Source organism: Vigna unguiculata, chromosome 10 (genome assembly GCF_004118075.2).
Source record: "Vigna unguiculata cultivar IT97K-499-35 chromosome 10, ASM411807v1, whole genome shotgun sequence".
NCBI lineage: Eukaryota > Viridiplantae > Streptophyta > Magnoliopsida > Fabales > Fabaceae > Vigna > Vigna unguiculata.
This window is the reverse complement of record NC_040288.1, coordinates 13,928,998-13,941,905: the sequence shown is the minus strand read 5'-3', so window position 1 is coordinate 13,941,905 and position 12,908 is coordinate 13,928,998. Positions and strand designations below refer to the sequence as shown.

The 12,908-nt window shown below is 29.5% G+C and overlaps 1 long non-coding RNA gene and 1 pseudogene across 1 annotated transcript; both read right to left on the bottom strand.

Annotated features, from left to right (window-relative positions):
- Positions 1 to 406: 406 nt before the first annotated feature.
- LOC114167552 lies at positions 407 to 951 on the bottom strand. The gene is made up of 3 exons (XR_003600262.1): positions 794 to 951; positions 582 to 703; positions 407 to 495 (listed from the first exon to the last, which is right to left on the bottom strand). It is a non-coding gene; the product is annotated as an uncharacterized LOC114167552 (long non-coding RNA).
- Positions 952 to 1,864: 913 nt separating this feature from the next.
- Positions 1,865 to 11,663, bottom strand: LOC114165275 (annotated as a pseudogene).
- Between the last annotated feature and the right edge of the window lie 1,245 nt (positions 11,664 to 12,908).

The following is a 12,908-nucleotide window of genomic DNA, read 5'->3' as shown; positions in this document are numbered from 1 at the left end:
TGAAATCTTTTCAATTTTAGAATACTAGTTTTTTGACCTGGGCAATGCACGGAATTATTTATAATAATTATCATGAATTATATATTGTAAACAAAATTTTAAAAACTATTTATTATAAACAATTATATTGTAATATAACAAAGTTCAATATTCATAATTGATGAAGTACAAAACTATATTGTCATATAACAAAGTTGAATGAGCATAATTCATCAACATTAAAAAATTATCGTTAATCTAATCATAACAACAACCATTCACGAATACTTCAACATTTGACTCGATGAAATCATTGTCTACTTGAAAGACAACAATATCTTCTTCTTTTAATTCATTTTCAGAACAAAATAGCCTCCAACCTTGACCAATTTTTGTTGAACTTCGTTGTTTGTTGGATATTAGTATTTTGCAATTCACTATAGTTTTAGGCCCTATAAGAAAGACGTCTTCTACCTTGACCTCCCGAATAAAGTTGGCAAACTTTGATGGCAAATCCTACATCATTAAAACGTTTATTGTTAGCATAATTATTTGAATTTAATTATAGTAATAAGCATAATAATAAATAAGAAGGAATATACCAAGTGACTTGCTTTGCTTTGATACTTTGACAATTTCACTGAAAATATAGATCTTGTATTTTGATGAGTAATACGGTTCATAAATGTTGTCCAACTTGTTCGTGTACATCCACCTTTAAACACTGTTAGGTGAAATAAACAATTTCCCAAATACTGAAACTAGATGTGAGAATCACTTTGAATTTGATACAAATTTCTCATATTAAACCAACCTTCAGTGATCCTTGGGTTATCTGAATCCATGTTATAGGTAACTGTTGTGGTCATACCATTTACATCTACCAAGTGCCACTGTGGGCCTAATTCGTGTGCATAACCAACAGCAAAGTGTCGATCAACAAACAAAAATGGCTACAAAATAATGAGGATACTAAATTATTTTAAAAAATAAATAGAAAGAAAAAAAAATTGAAAAAATTCTGAACATTGAATACAGAATACAGAATACTGCGAACCACATAGAACAGAAAATCTCAATGCAGAGTAATAGATCTAAATTTGTAATTGTGTTAAAATTGAAGACATACCTTAGAGAATATGTAGATGGTGTTGAACTTCCAAAGTATTGTTCTCTGATGTTGGGTTTGGTCTATTTCCAAATTTGTAATTGCAGAGAAATGGAGGTTGAAATGTAGTGTTGAGTGAAGGATGTGTATGAAATGGTAAAGTGAAAGTTGTGAAGGAATGACAAACTTTAAGTCAGAATAGAGAACATTGTCACGTGCAAACAGTGACAACAAATTTAAAATTGTTATTGTTCACTGTCAGTAAAGTAACAGATAAAATAAAGTATAGAAGTTACTGTTTGCACGTGAAAGCCAGAAACATATTTTTTCTTGACAATACATTAAAGCCAGAAACATAAATAAAAATAACAACAATTCAAAATCTTTCTAACTGTTATAATATCTTTACTGCAGCAAACATGGTATTCAAAATATCAATCTATGACTGGACAATGAAATAATGCAATTCAAAGATGTATCAATGACTATGTATTTTCAATATGGCTGTAGGTAGGCATATTATCATCTGCAATAAAGCAAAGAAATTATAGTTAAAAATACAATAATTGAGTAATTATAATAATTTTCTTAAGTAAGTTGTATACCTCTTATCAAAGATTTACAAATATTTCTTTGTAGACCACATTTGTAGTTGTATTGCTTACTTTTTCATCTTCATCCATAATTATAATCTGCAACAAAACAAAGTAATTAGAGTTAAAGATACAATAATTGACAAAGTATAATAATTGGTTAAAGTAAGCTGTATACCTCTTATCAAAGATTTTCAAATATTTCTTTGTAAACCACATTGGTAGTTGTATTGCTTACTTTTCCATCTTCATCCAGAATTAAAATTTTTAGTCCTTGCTTTGTTGTGACTCTAGAAATTGCTACGTACAATTGTCCATGAGTAAAAACTGGGCGAGGAAGATAAAGTCCAACTTTAGAAAGAGTTTGTCCTTGACTTTTGTTTATTGTCATTGCAAAGCATAAGGATATTGGAAATTGCCTCCTTTGAAATTTAAACGGGATGCTGGAATCAGAAGGTGTCAAGTTCATTCTTGGAATGAAAATTTTGTCACCAACATTTTTCCCTGTTATGACAGTAGCAGAGATAACATTCTTTCCCAAATCATTAACTTGCAACCTTGTACCATTGCAAAGACCATTTGCTTGATCAATGTTTCTTAAAAGCATAATTGGTACGCCAACTTTCAATTTAATCTTATGATTTGGAATTCCTGAACATTTGATATCATTTAGAAACTCTTGAGTAAACCACTCACCTTGAATTTCTTGATCATCATCAGATTGGCAAGGAGTGTCTGAACTTAAATAAATTTGTTCTTCACCAGGAATCAAAGATAAAATGAAGTCATTTACTTGTTCAACACTATCAATTGTAGGGCAAAGTATAGCACCATCATCAAAGAAGGCAGGATTCATGATATTTTCAATTAGACCACCATAAACAAATTTCACTAAAGAAAGTAAAGGTGTTTCACTTTCTGGAATTAGAAGATCTGTTGGTATTGAAATGTTGGCTTCACCACTTTCATTGAAATTCATATTTCCATCTCCAATTTTAAGAATCCAATCAGCAAATTCTTTTATATGTATTGCACTTTCATTAGAAACAGCACATTTTAACCTCATGTTTTGTGATAGCCTAAGAACTGTGCAATATTGCCACAAATCAGAGTAATTAATTGTTGAATTCACAATATCATACCTTGATCCCTTTCTTACTACTGGCAAGATTTGTCTAAAATCACCGCCCAAGACAACAACCTTTCCACCAAATGGTTTGTCAGCATTATCTTTATTTGTAGCTCTCATAATGTCTCTCAATGTTCTATCAAAAGCTTGGAAACATAACTTATTCATCATAGGAGCTTCATCCCATATGATAAGTTTTGTTTCCATCAATAGTTTAGCACGAAGACTTCCTTGACTGATGTTGCACGTTGATTCATCATTGATTGCTAGTGGTATGCAAAAAGTAGAATGAGCAGTTTTACCTCCAGGAAGCAATAAAGATGCAATACCGCTTGAAGCTACATTAAGCGCAATCATTCCCTTTGCTCTAACAGCAGCTGACAAAAGTTTCCACAAATATGTTTTTCCAGTCCCACCATAACCATATAAGAAAAAAAAATTTCCTACATCTGAATTCACTGCTGCCATAATTCTTTTATAAACATGTAGTTGCTCATTAGTGATTGACTGCAATAGAGAGTGATGTAGCTTCTCCATTTCTTCTTTATCATAATTCAATTCATCAATAATGAACCTGTTATTAAATTTCAATGAATGACACAAATCAGGTTGAGGAAGGGAACTATAATCTGTTAAAGATCGCCCATTGGAGTTTAGAAGTTCTTCTACTTCTAGAAGACACAGATTGTGTAAATCATGTTCTTCCATTTTAAAACCTAAAAAAAAAAAATAACATGTCATCAATAAAAAAATATGGAATAAAGAATGGAGATTATTTATATTTACTACCTGGTATGTTCAAGTGTTTCCTTCTTTGGTATAGGATACCATCTGCCAATAAATTCCAAGTTGCATCCCAAACAACTTTTGGCTTTGACATTGTATTCATGATTAACAAAGACACAAATAATCTTCTAAGTTGATTTCCAGATGCAAGATGGCTAGCCTCTTTAATAGCATCAATGAATTCTTTGTCATCTGCCAATAATCCCAATTCCTGGCAAGCCTCTTGGTATGTAGAGAATGTTTTACCATTAATTGTCTTTATACTATCATGATTAATACAACCTTTTTGTTTTGTTAGTAAGATTCTCATGTAATAGCATTCACCCGATCCTGGAGGAACATATGTCAGTCTTCCAATACTATAACCCTGCTTTCTTGGTTTCCATTTCCTTTGTTGAGACATCCAAACAAACTTTGTTGGAAATTCAGCATAGGTCAAGTTCCTTCCTTCCTCATATTTTTTGTTAGCTTCAAACCAAGCTAGAAACATGGTATTGATGTTGTCATTCCTCTCCAATACATCATCAATTCTATCATCATCTTTAAACAAAACTGTTTGCTGATCTTGTAGGTGAAAAGTTAAACGCTGAACAGCAGGCCATCTATGATGGATATCAAATCCAAAAATTCTCCAAACTGCTTCACATGGAGATAAATATCTACAATCATAATATCTTTTAATCTCATCAACAATACGGACTTCTGTAGAATCATTCTCTTTGTCTGTAATTTTCATTGTGGCTCTATCAGGACCTTTGTTGACGTATTTGAACAAATACTTGATTGAGTTTGATTTGTTGCAATATTCTGTATTAACATGAGCTTGATATCTCATTAAGAGAAGAGGACTATAAGGCACAACATTTCCATTACCTAATTTATGTCCATTTTTCAACACAAATAAACCATCATCTCTACGCCTATATACAGGATATCCATCCTCATCAATTGTAGTTTTATGTCTAAATTTTTTAGGAAAAAATTTCGAACACCGACCTTCTTTCATGCATGGTGAGTTGAATCTAGCAGCTCCGCACGGACCATGTATCATATATGTTTTAACAGCCTTTGAAAGTTTTGGATAGAGATCTGGATGAGGAAGTTCAGCAGAGATTACTTTATCTATGTGCTTTGCATTTTCTAACTTGTTTGAGTCACTCAACCATAATAATATATGAGCATGTGGCAGACCTCTCTTCTGAAATTCAACTGTATACATACCTATAATTTGAAGATAATAATTAGACAAAACAATTTTAGGTAAAAAATCAGAATGATGGAAATGTAGTTTCTGTACCTGCATTGACTTTGCCAAAGAAATTATTCTTCTTGAAATCTGTCATCATTTGATCTAATTTCATTTTAAAAACTCTACAAACAATGTCTGGCCTATCTGAAGCAGTTAGACCTCTTGATTTTACAAAATCAAGAATTTCAGGTCAATTGACATTACATGTGATTGTTATAAACAAATCTGGATACCCATACCTCTTACAAATGGCCATAGCATCTTGGCAATTATTGAACATGTATCTCATGCCACCTGTAAATGAAGCTGGCAAAACTATACGCTTTCCAATGGAAGAAGGATCAGTTTCACCTTTGTTAACAGCTTCTTGTAACCCATTTAGAATATCAGAACGAATGAGTTTTTGATTATTTCTTATAAAAGACAACCTTTGAGCTTCAATCATCGTGTAGGTATCCACTAAAAATTGTTGAAACAATCTACGTGAGTGTACAATGTTACCAAATTCAACCTTTCTATCTTGTATTCTGAATGCAATGAATTCTCGTAAAGAAATTCGAACTCTCTTTCTACTTTGACCATATCTTTGACAATCTCTAATTGGAATATCCTCTTGATAACCATCCTCTCCATATGGAAAAATCAAAGGATATTGCAGAGGAATGAAACATGTATGAGTTTCATGTAGTCTTGTCAACTGACCACAAACTTTCTTGACAATGATGTCTTTTCCTACATCTAAAGTGTTCAAATCACCAACTATCAATGCTGCGACTTCATCTGCTATTGGGGTATTGTATACTCTAGGATCCTTACAACGATGTCTAAATAACCTTAATCCAAAATCTGATTGATCATCATCATGTATCAAATCTCTTACTCTTCTAAATGATTGAGCAAGAACATTGTGTTTGTCAATCATGCTTTTCAAATCTTCTATCAATGATTTATCAAATATGGATTGTTGTATATCAGACCTGTAAAATTACTAAAGGATAAATAATATACACAATGATTCATAAAAGAAATAATAAAGTATGTAGGCATACCCAAAATGACTAACTCTATTTGTTGTTTCATTTTTTGTGTCATAAATATATAGTTGTGCAAATTTTGGACTTGATCCTTTATCCGGCAATAAACTTCCTATGCGATGATAATTTTGACCACTAAGAATAAACTGAGGAGGACCACATCCATCATTGATTGAGGAATGAATCTTCGCACCAATTGATGTAAATGAGAACATGTTGTTGTAGCTTCTTATGTACTGTAAGAAATGTTGGCTTGTAGTATCTTCACCTTTCAACAACTTTTGAAGCAATTGAGGAGGTTTCTTTAACAATGGAAGTTGGACTTTTCCCTTTTGACAACAAAGAGAAAAATCAACTTGTTGTAATCTTTTGCATTTATTAGATCTTTCTTCGTACCACAATTGAGCTTCACAATAGGGACACTCAATGGAACAGTCCCCTACATGAACATGTGCTAAGTACATAAAAAAATATGTTATTAATTAAAAGATTTTTATATTTATATGTACAATATAATAATATCAATTGGGTAAAAATTTGTATTCAACCTTGAACTTCAGCTCTTGAATACAAATCAGAGGAGAAATGCCCAATAAGATAATCTGATATAAAATAAATAAACAATTAATAATAAAGTTAAACAAAAAACTATTAATCTATTTTTTATAGTCAAGCATTATTGATTACCATGATTCTCATTTTCATCAGAATTGTTGTCAAAATCCAATATCTTTGAAATAGGTGTAATAACATCATGAAGAGAAGGCTGCCCCAATTTTACAGCTTCTAAATATTGAGATGATTGACTTGATATTGGACTGGTATAGGATTGTAGCTTACATATGTCTAAATATTGAATTAAGCATTAGCAAAATGAAATTGTAACACTAAAAGTAATTAAAGTATTCAAAATAATTTTGTTAATAGTACAAATTACCATCACTTTGGTTCTGTTCGACATCAAAAAGATTAACAACTTCAGAATAAGAAGAAGAAGCCACATAAGCAGGAATGAAGGTGCTACCAGCAAATTCTTGATCTAAAATTAGATATAAAATGATGATATATTAGTTTCAAAATTGGATTGAATTAACAGAAACTTGGAATACAATTTGGATTGTTACCTTTGTTGTTAATGTTGGTCTTGTGCAAAATTGGACCATTGGTGATTTCAATTGAATTACAAACCATTCCAGATCCAATGGAGGTAGAACCATGAATTTCTTTACATGAAATGTTAGAAAATATTAATAATACAAAAACTATTAAAGGAATTGAAATAAAGATAAAATAATATCAGATTTATCAGGCCTATTATTACTTTTTTCTGCAATCTTCTGATCCCTAATAACTTTCCTTCTAGCTCGTGCATTCTTATAATTACGTTGGTCAATGTCTGCAAAAAAAAAATTATCAACTTTAAAATACAAATATTACATTAACTATAAAGATGAATGACACATTCTGCCTTTCAACTTCATTGTTGGGAATTTCAGTGAACAAAACTTACCACGACATGTCAACTCCAACAATGGCTTTCTATTTGAAGATTGAATTGCTTGAGCATGTAGGTTTCTATCTTCACTGACTGTAAAGGAGTTGTTGAATTAATGCTTAATTCAATAATTGATAAATATTGAATTAAGCATTAGCAAAATGAAATTGCAACACTAAAAGTAATTAAAGTATTCAAAATAATTTTGTTAATAGTACAAATTACCATCACTTTGGTTCTGTTCGACATCAAAAAGATTAACAACTTCAGAATAAGAAGAAGAAGCCACAGAAGCAGGAATGAAGGTGCTACCAGCAAATTCTTGATCTAAAATTAGATATAAAATGATGATATATTAGTTTCAAAATTGGATTGAATTAACAGAAACTTGGAATACAATTTGGATTGTTACCTTTGTTGTTAATGTTGGTCTTGTGCAAAATTGGACCATTGGTGATTTCAATTGAATTACAAACCATTCCAGATCCAATGGAGGTAGAACCATGAATTTCTTTACATGAAATGTTAGAAAATATTAATAATACAAAAACTATTAAAGGAATTGAAATAAAGATAAAATAATATCAGATTTATCAGGCCTATTATTACTTTTTTCTGCAATCTTATGATCTCTAATAACTTTCCTTCTAGCTCGTGCATTCTTATAATTACGTTGGTCAATGTCTGCAAAAAAAAAATTATCCACTTTAAAATACAAATATTACATTAACTATAGAGATGAATGACACATTCTGCCTTTCAACTTCATTGTTGGGAATTTCAGTGAACAAAACTTACCACGACATGTCAACTCCAACAATGGCTTTCTATTTGAAGATTGAATTGCTTGAGCATGTAGGTTTCTATCTTCACTGACAGTAAAGGAGTTGTTCATAGTTGGAGTAATATTTTCATTCCATACTGCTAAAATGGTTCAAACTGTTAAACTTTAGCAGTAATAGATGAAGTTGATTTGAAATAAAATTGTTAAACAATGTAATCCAAACTGTTAAAATAATTGCAATCCAAGTAATAAAATAATTGGATCTGTTGCATTTTTTTTATGAATACCTAAAAAAAATATTAAGAGCTGTAAATAGTGATTACAAAAATCTGTATAATGATAAAAAGGTTTTAACAACAAATGAATAGCTCAAGAAATTTATTTTACCTGAGGAGTTCATCATCATATTTGAAATATTTGTTGACACAATGCTCTTCCTTTTTCTTCTTCCATTTGTTGATAGATTTCCATCCATTTGTTTATGTTTGTTTATGCATACAATTGTTGTTATGCATACACTGTTATGTTTCCAGAAGTTTATACATACCCTTGCTGTTTTGTTTGTTTACATAGTGAAGAGAAGTTGAAAAAAAATAAACATTTTGTTGGAGGATGTGTTGAATATAAAGGGACATAGTCAGTTTTCCACGCTCAATATTCCTAAGGTAGATAATGTAAGTACAATCTTTTTATAAAAAAGAACAACCAAGTCACTAATATGGAAACTGTAACTTTTGATCAATATCTGTGACAGCGTACCTTTTGATATCCAATGTCCAAATTCATGATTTGCAGACACTGATATGCTTCTGTTCAGACTTTGCATCTGTGCTATAATACCTTATTGGACCAACACATAAGTACTATGCTTGATAATAGTCAACCATAAAAGTAGGAATTTGTTTATACATTTACTTTACAATGAAAGTAATGGAAATAATTCTTGAATCATTCATGAAAGAAAAAGAATGAGAGCTTAATGTAATTTATTGGCAAGAAGTTTTAAGAACAAATGAATAACTCAAAAAGTTTATTTTACCTGAGGAGTTAATCATCATATTTGAAATATTTGTTCACACAATGGTCTTCGTTTTTCTTCTTGCATTTGTTGATAGATTTGCAGCCATTTGTTTATGTTTGTTTATGCATACAATTGTTTTTATGCATACATTGTTATGTTTCCAGAAGTTTATACATAGACTTGATGTTTTGTTTGTTTAGACATTGAAGAGAAGTACAATAAAATAAACATTTTGTTGGAGGATGTGTTCAATATAAAGGGACATAGTCAGTTTTACACGCTCAAAATTCCTAAGGTAGATAATGTAAGTACCATCTTTTTATAAAAAAGAACAACAAAGTCACTAATATGGAAACTGTAACTTTTGATGAATATCTGGAACAGCGTACCTGTTGATATGCAATGTCCAAATTCATGATTTGCAGACACTGATATGCTTCTGTTCAGACTTTGCATCTGTGCCATAATACCTCTTTCGACCAACAAATAAGCACTATGATTGATAATAGTCAACCATAAAAGTACAAATTTGTTTCTTCATTGAATTTACAATGAAAGAATTTACATTGATAATAGTCAGCTTAATGTAATTTAAATTGTCCTTTGATAAAAAATAATACACGTGCTGTTCAACTTTTTAAAACATAAATACAGTACAACTTTGAGAGTAACAAATTAAATTTATTTCATTGAATTGTTTTGAGATAGTATTACAATACAAAGATAACAGAATTATAATGTTGGTATTACAATACAAAGATAGTATTACATTTACAACTTCAATTCCGTGTTATAAATTTGGTAAAAAATTTAGTTTTATTAATAATTTTGATTGATACAAATGAATATTCTTTGTATAACATTAATATTAAAATAAATCTAAGTTGTAATGATGTTTTTTTCATAAATATATATAAAAGTAATACATAACTATAAAAAATATTTTGAAACATCAAAATAAGTTAAATAAAAGTAAGTAAAATATTAAAGTTCAACAAAATTAGCATACGGATAATACTTATAGATATAGCTTCTACTTATTAGAAGCAACAAAATGACGATAGATAGTCTTACAAACCAAAACAAAGCAAACTTGCTTCAAAGTGAAAACCAAAAACATAAATACCACCTAAAGTTCATAAAAGAGAAGTAAAATATTAAAAGTTAAACTCTTTTTTGACATAGACTTTTATCTTCTTCTTTCTCATTTGGTTGTGAGCTGCAAAGACAATAACATCCCCTTCTTTCAACCGATTGAATATGCAAAAGTCCTTCCATCCCTTTCCAATCTTAGTGGACTTCTTAGGTGAATTACGCACCAAAAGCTTACACTGAACAATGCATGTGTTGGTCGATCCCTGCAATTCCAGCCTCTTGAATCTACGTTTGCGAACATAAGCTGCAAAGTCAGTTGGTAGGTCCTGCAAAAAATTAATAGTTAAATAAATAAAAACTTCTATGAAGTGGATAGAATATAAAAACTAATATAAAAGCAAATTGTTCACCAGATGGCTAGCTTGGCTTTGAGATTTTGTCAATTTCACTCCAAAAAATTATTTTGATCGCAATCGATGTATGTTTGTCAGAAATTTGGCGGCAGTTGAGATTGCAGTCATGCCAGAGAATACAGTAATTTGAAATGTTGAGTTTCCAACATATCTGAATATGATTTGATGGATATGCTGCAATTTATAAAAAACTCTTAGGGTAGACCAACCATCAGTCAGCAATGGATTATTAACATGCATATTATAAGTTAACTGATGGCGATTCCCTTTAATATCTTCCAACTGCCAAACAGGTCCTAATTCTTTAGCAAACATAGCAACAAACATACGATCAACATCACCGAACTCCTAAAATTGCAATGGTCAACAAAGAAAAAATAGGGTCAATAAAATTTGAAAAAATTACTGTAATAAACTGAATGTAAGGAAATATTAAACTGATAATGAAAGAAAGACAGAGAATACGTCAGATATACAACAAAGTAAAAAAAAACTTTGCTTACGGAAGTAGAATTTTGAAAATTTAAACTATTATTGGAAACTTAAAATTTTTTGATAACACAAAAAAGTTTTGTAACGAAGAAGAAAAAAAGAAGAAAAATAAATTGAAATATAAAAAGCAAAAAGAGATGCATGTTTGATGAAAGAAGAAACAGTTAGACAAAGATGAAAAGTGAAGAAGAAAAAGAAAAAGCATAGATTTAAACGATTATAAAGTAAAGTTTTGATTTTTATGTAAAAAAACCAAAAAAAATAAGGGTTGGAAGACTGTTTCAAAAAATGAATGCTTGAATGAAGCAAATAAATTTACAGTGCATTTGAAATGTCTCATTTTGAAGAACGAACATATATTTCAAGTTCTTGTAAACAAAACATACCTGATTATGAACAAAATGCATTGTAGTGAACCTTCCTAAGGTTCTTCTGGCAGACATAGGGACAGAGGTATCCATGGAGGGTGAAGGAGACGTATCCATGAACAGTGAAGGAAAGTGACCGTTCTGTTTGGTTGATGGATAATGAACAAAACTTGATGGATACTCAACAGTTTTATACATAACAAACACTGTTTCAAATTCTAATTACTTAACCAATAAAATTTATTTCTTTAATGCTTTCGTATGTATAAATTAACAATTCAAAATAAAGATTAAATAAAGAACATTAAATGAAGTTTAAAGAGTCGTATAAAAAATTAAGGCCAATATAATATTAAAAAAATAATAATATAAACTTTAAAAAATGAAAAGAATAAAGATTAAATTAAAAAAAAACAATTTGTAAGTTTAAAGAGTAATATCAAAATTGACGTAAAATAAAATATTAAAAAATATATATTGTCAAATTTTTAAAAAATAAAAAAATTAGAAATTTATAGATGTTGCTAATTATAATTAATAGTTGAAAGAATAATACAAAAAAATTAAATACATCAAATAATAAATAATAAATAATATTTAATACAAATTTCAAATATTACACATTCTTTAATTAGTGATAAAATTTAAATTTCGAAACAAAAGTAAAAATTAGAATTTCAAACAGCAATACAAATGGATAATAATCAATAAAATGCTAGTTCTTGTATTCATGGATTACAAAAGAAAAAATTACAAATAAATTCGTTCCAAAAAATGAAATAAATTAATTGATGGTGTAAATTTTCAATGAACGCTTGATTTTGTTTTGGTTAATTAGAATTAGAATTCAAAAATTTATTGTCTTCAGAAATGATTTTTAAATAATAAAATGTAGTCAAAACATGCAGTATAGAGCAAACTTAATCTGTTTGATGTAGCTAGCATGATAGTGTAGTTGACACAAAAAATAATATCAACACATTGAATTTAAGCTAGCAACATATCAACACACACATCAAAAAATAATAGTACATGTATGTAACATAAAATATATTTTTCCGAATTAATGATTGCTAATATTGAAATGTAAACAAATGCTGAAAGACTAAAATCTTTTGAAATGAATGTTTTAAAAATGAAAACTAAAGAACAAAAGAAATTGTAGCTAGCATGATAGTGTAGTTGACAAAATAAATAATATCAACACATTCAGATTTAGCTAGCAAGATATAACGCTGTTTACAAATCAACAGAAAACAAAACATAAATACTATATGTATGTAACCTGAAAAATATATTTACGCATAATTGATTGATAACATTGAAATGTAAAGAAATGTTGAAAGAGTAAAATCTTTTAAA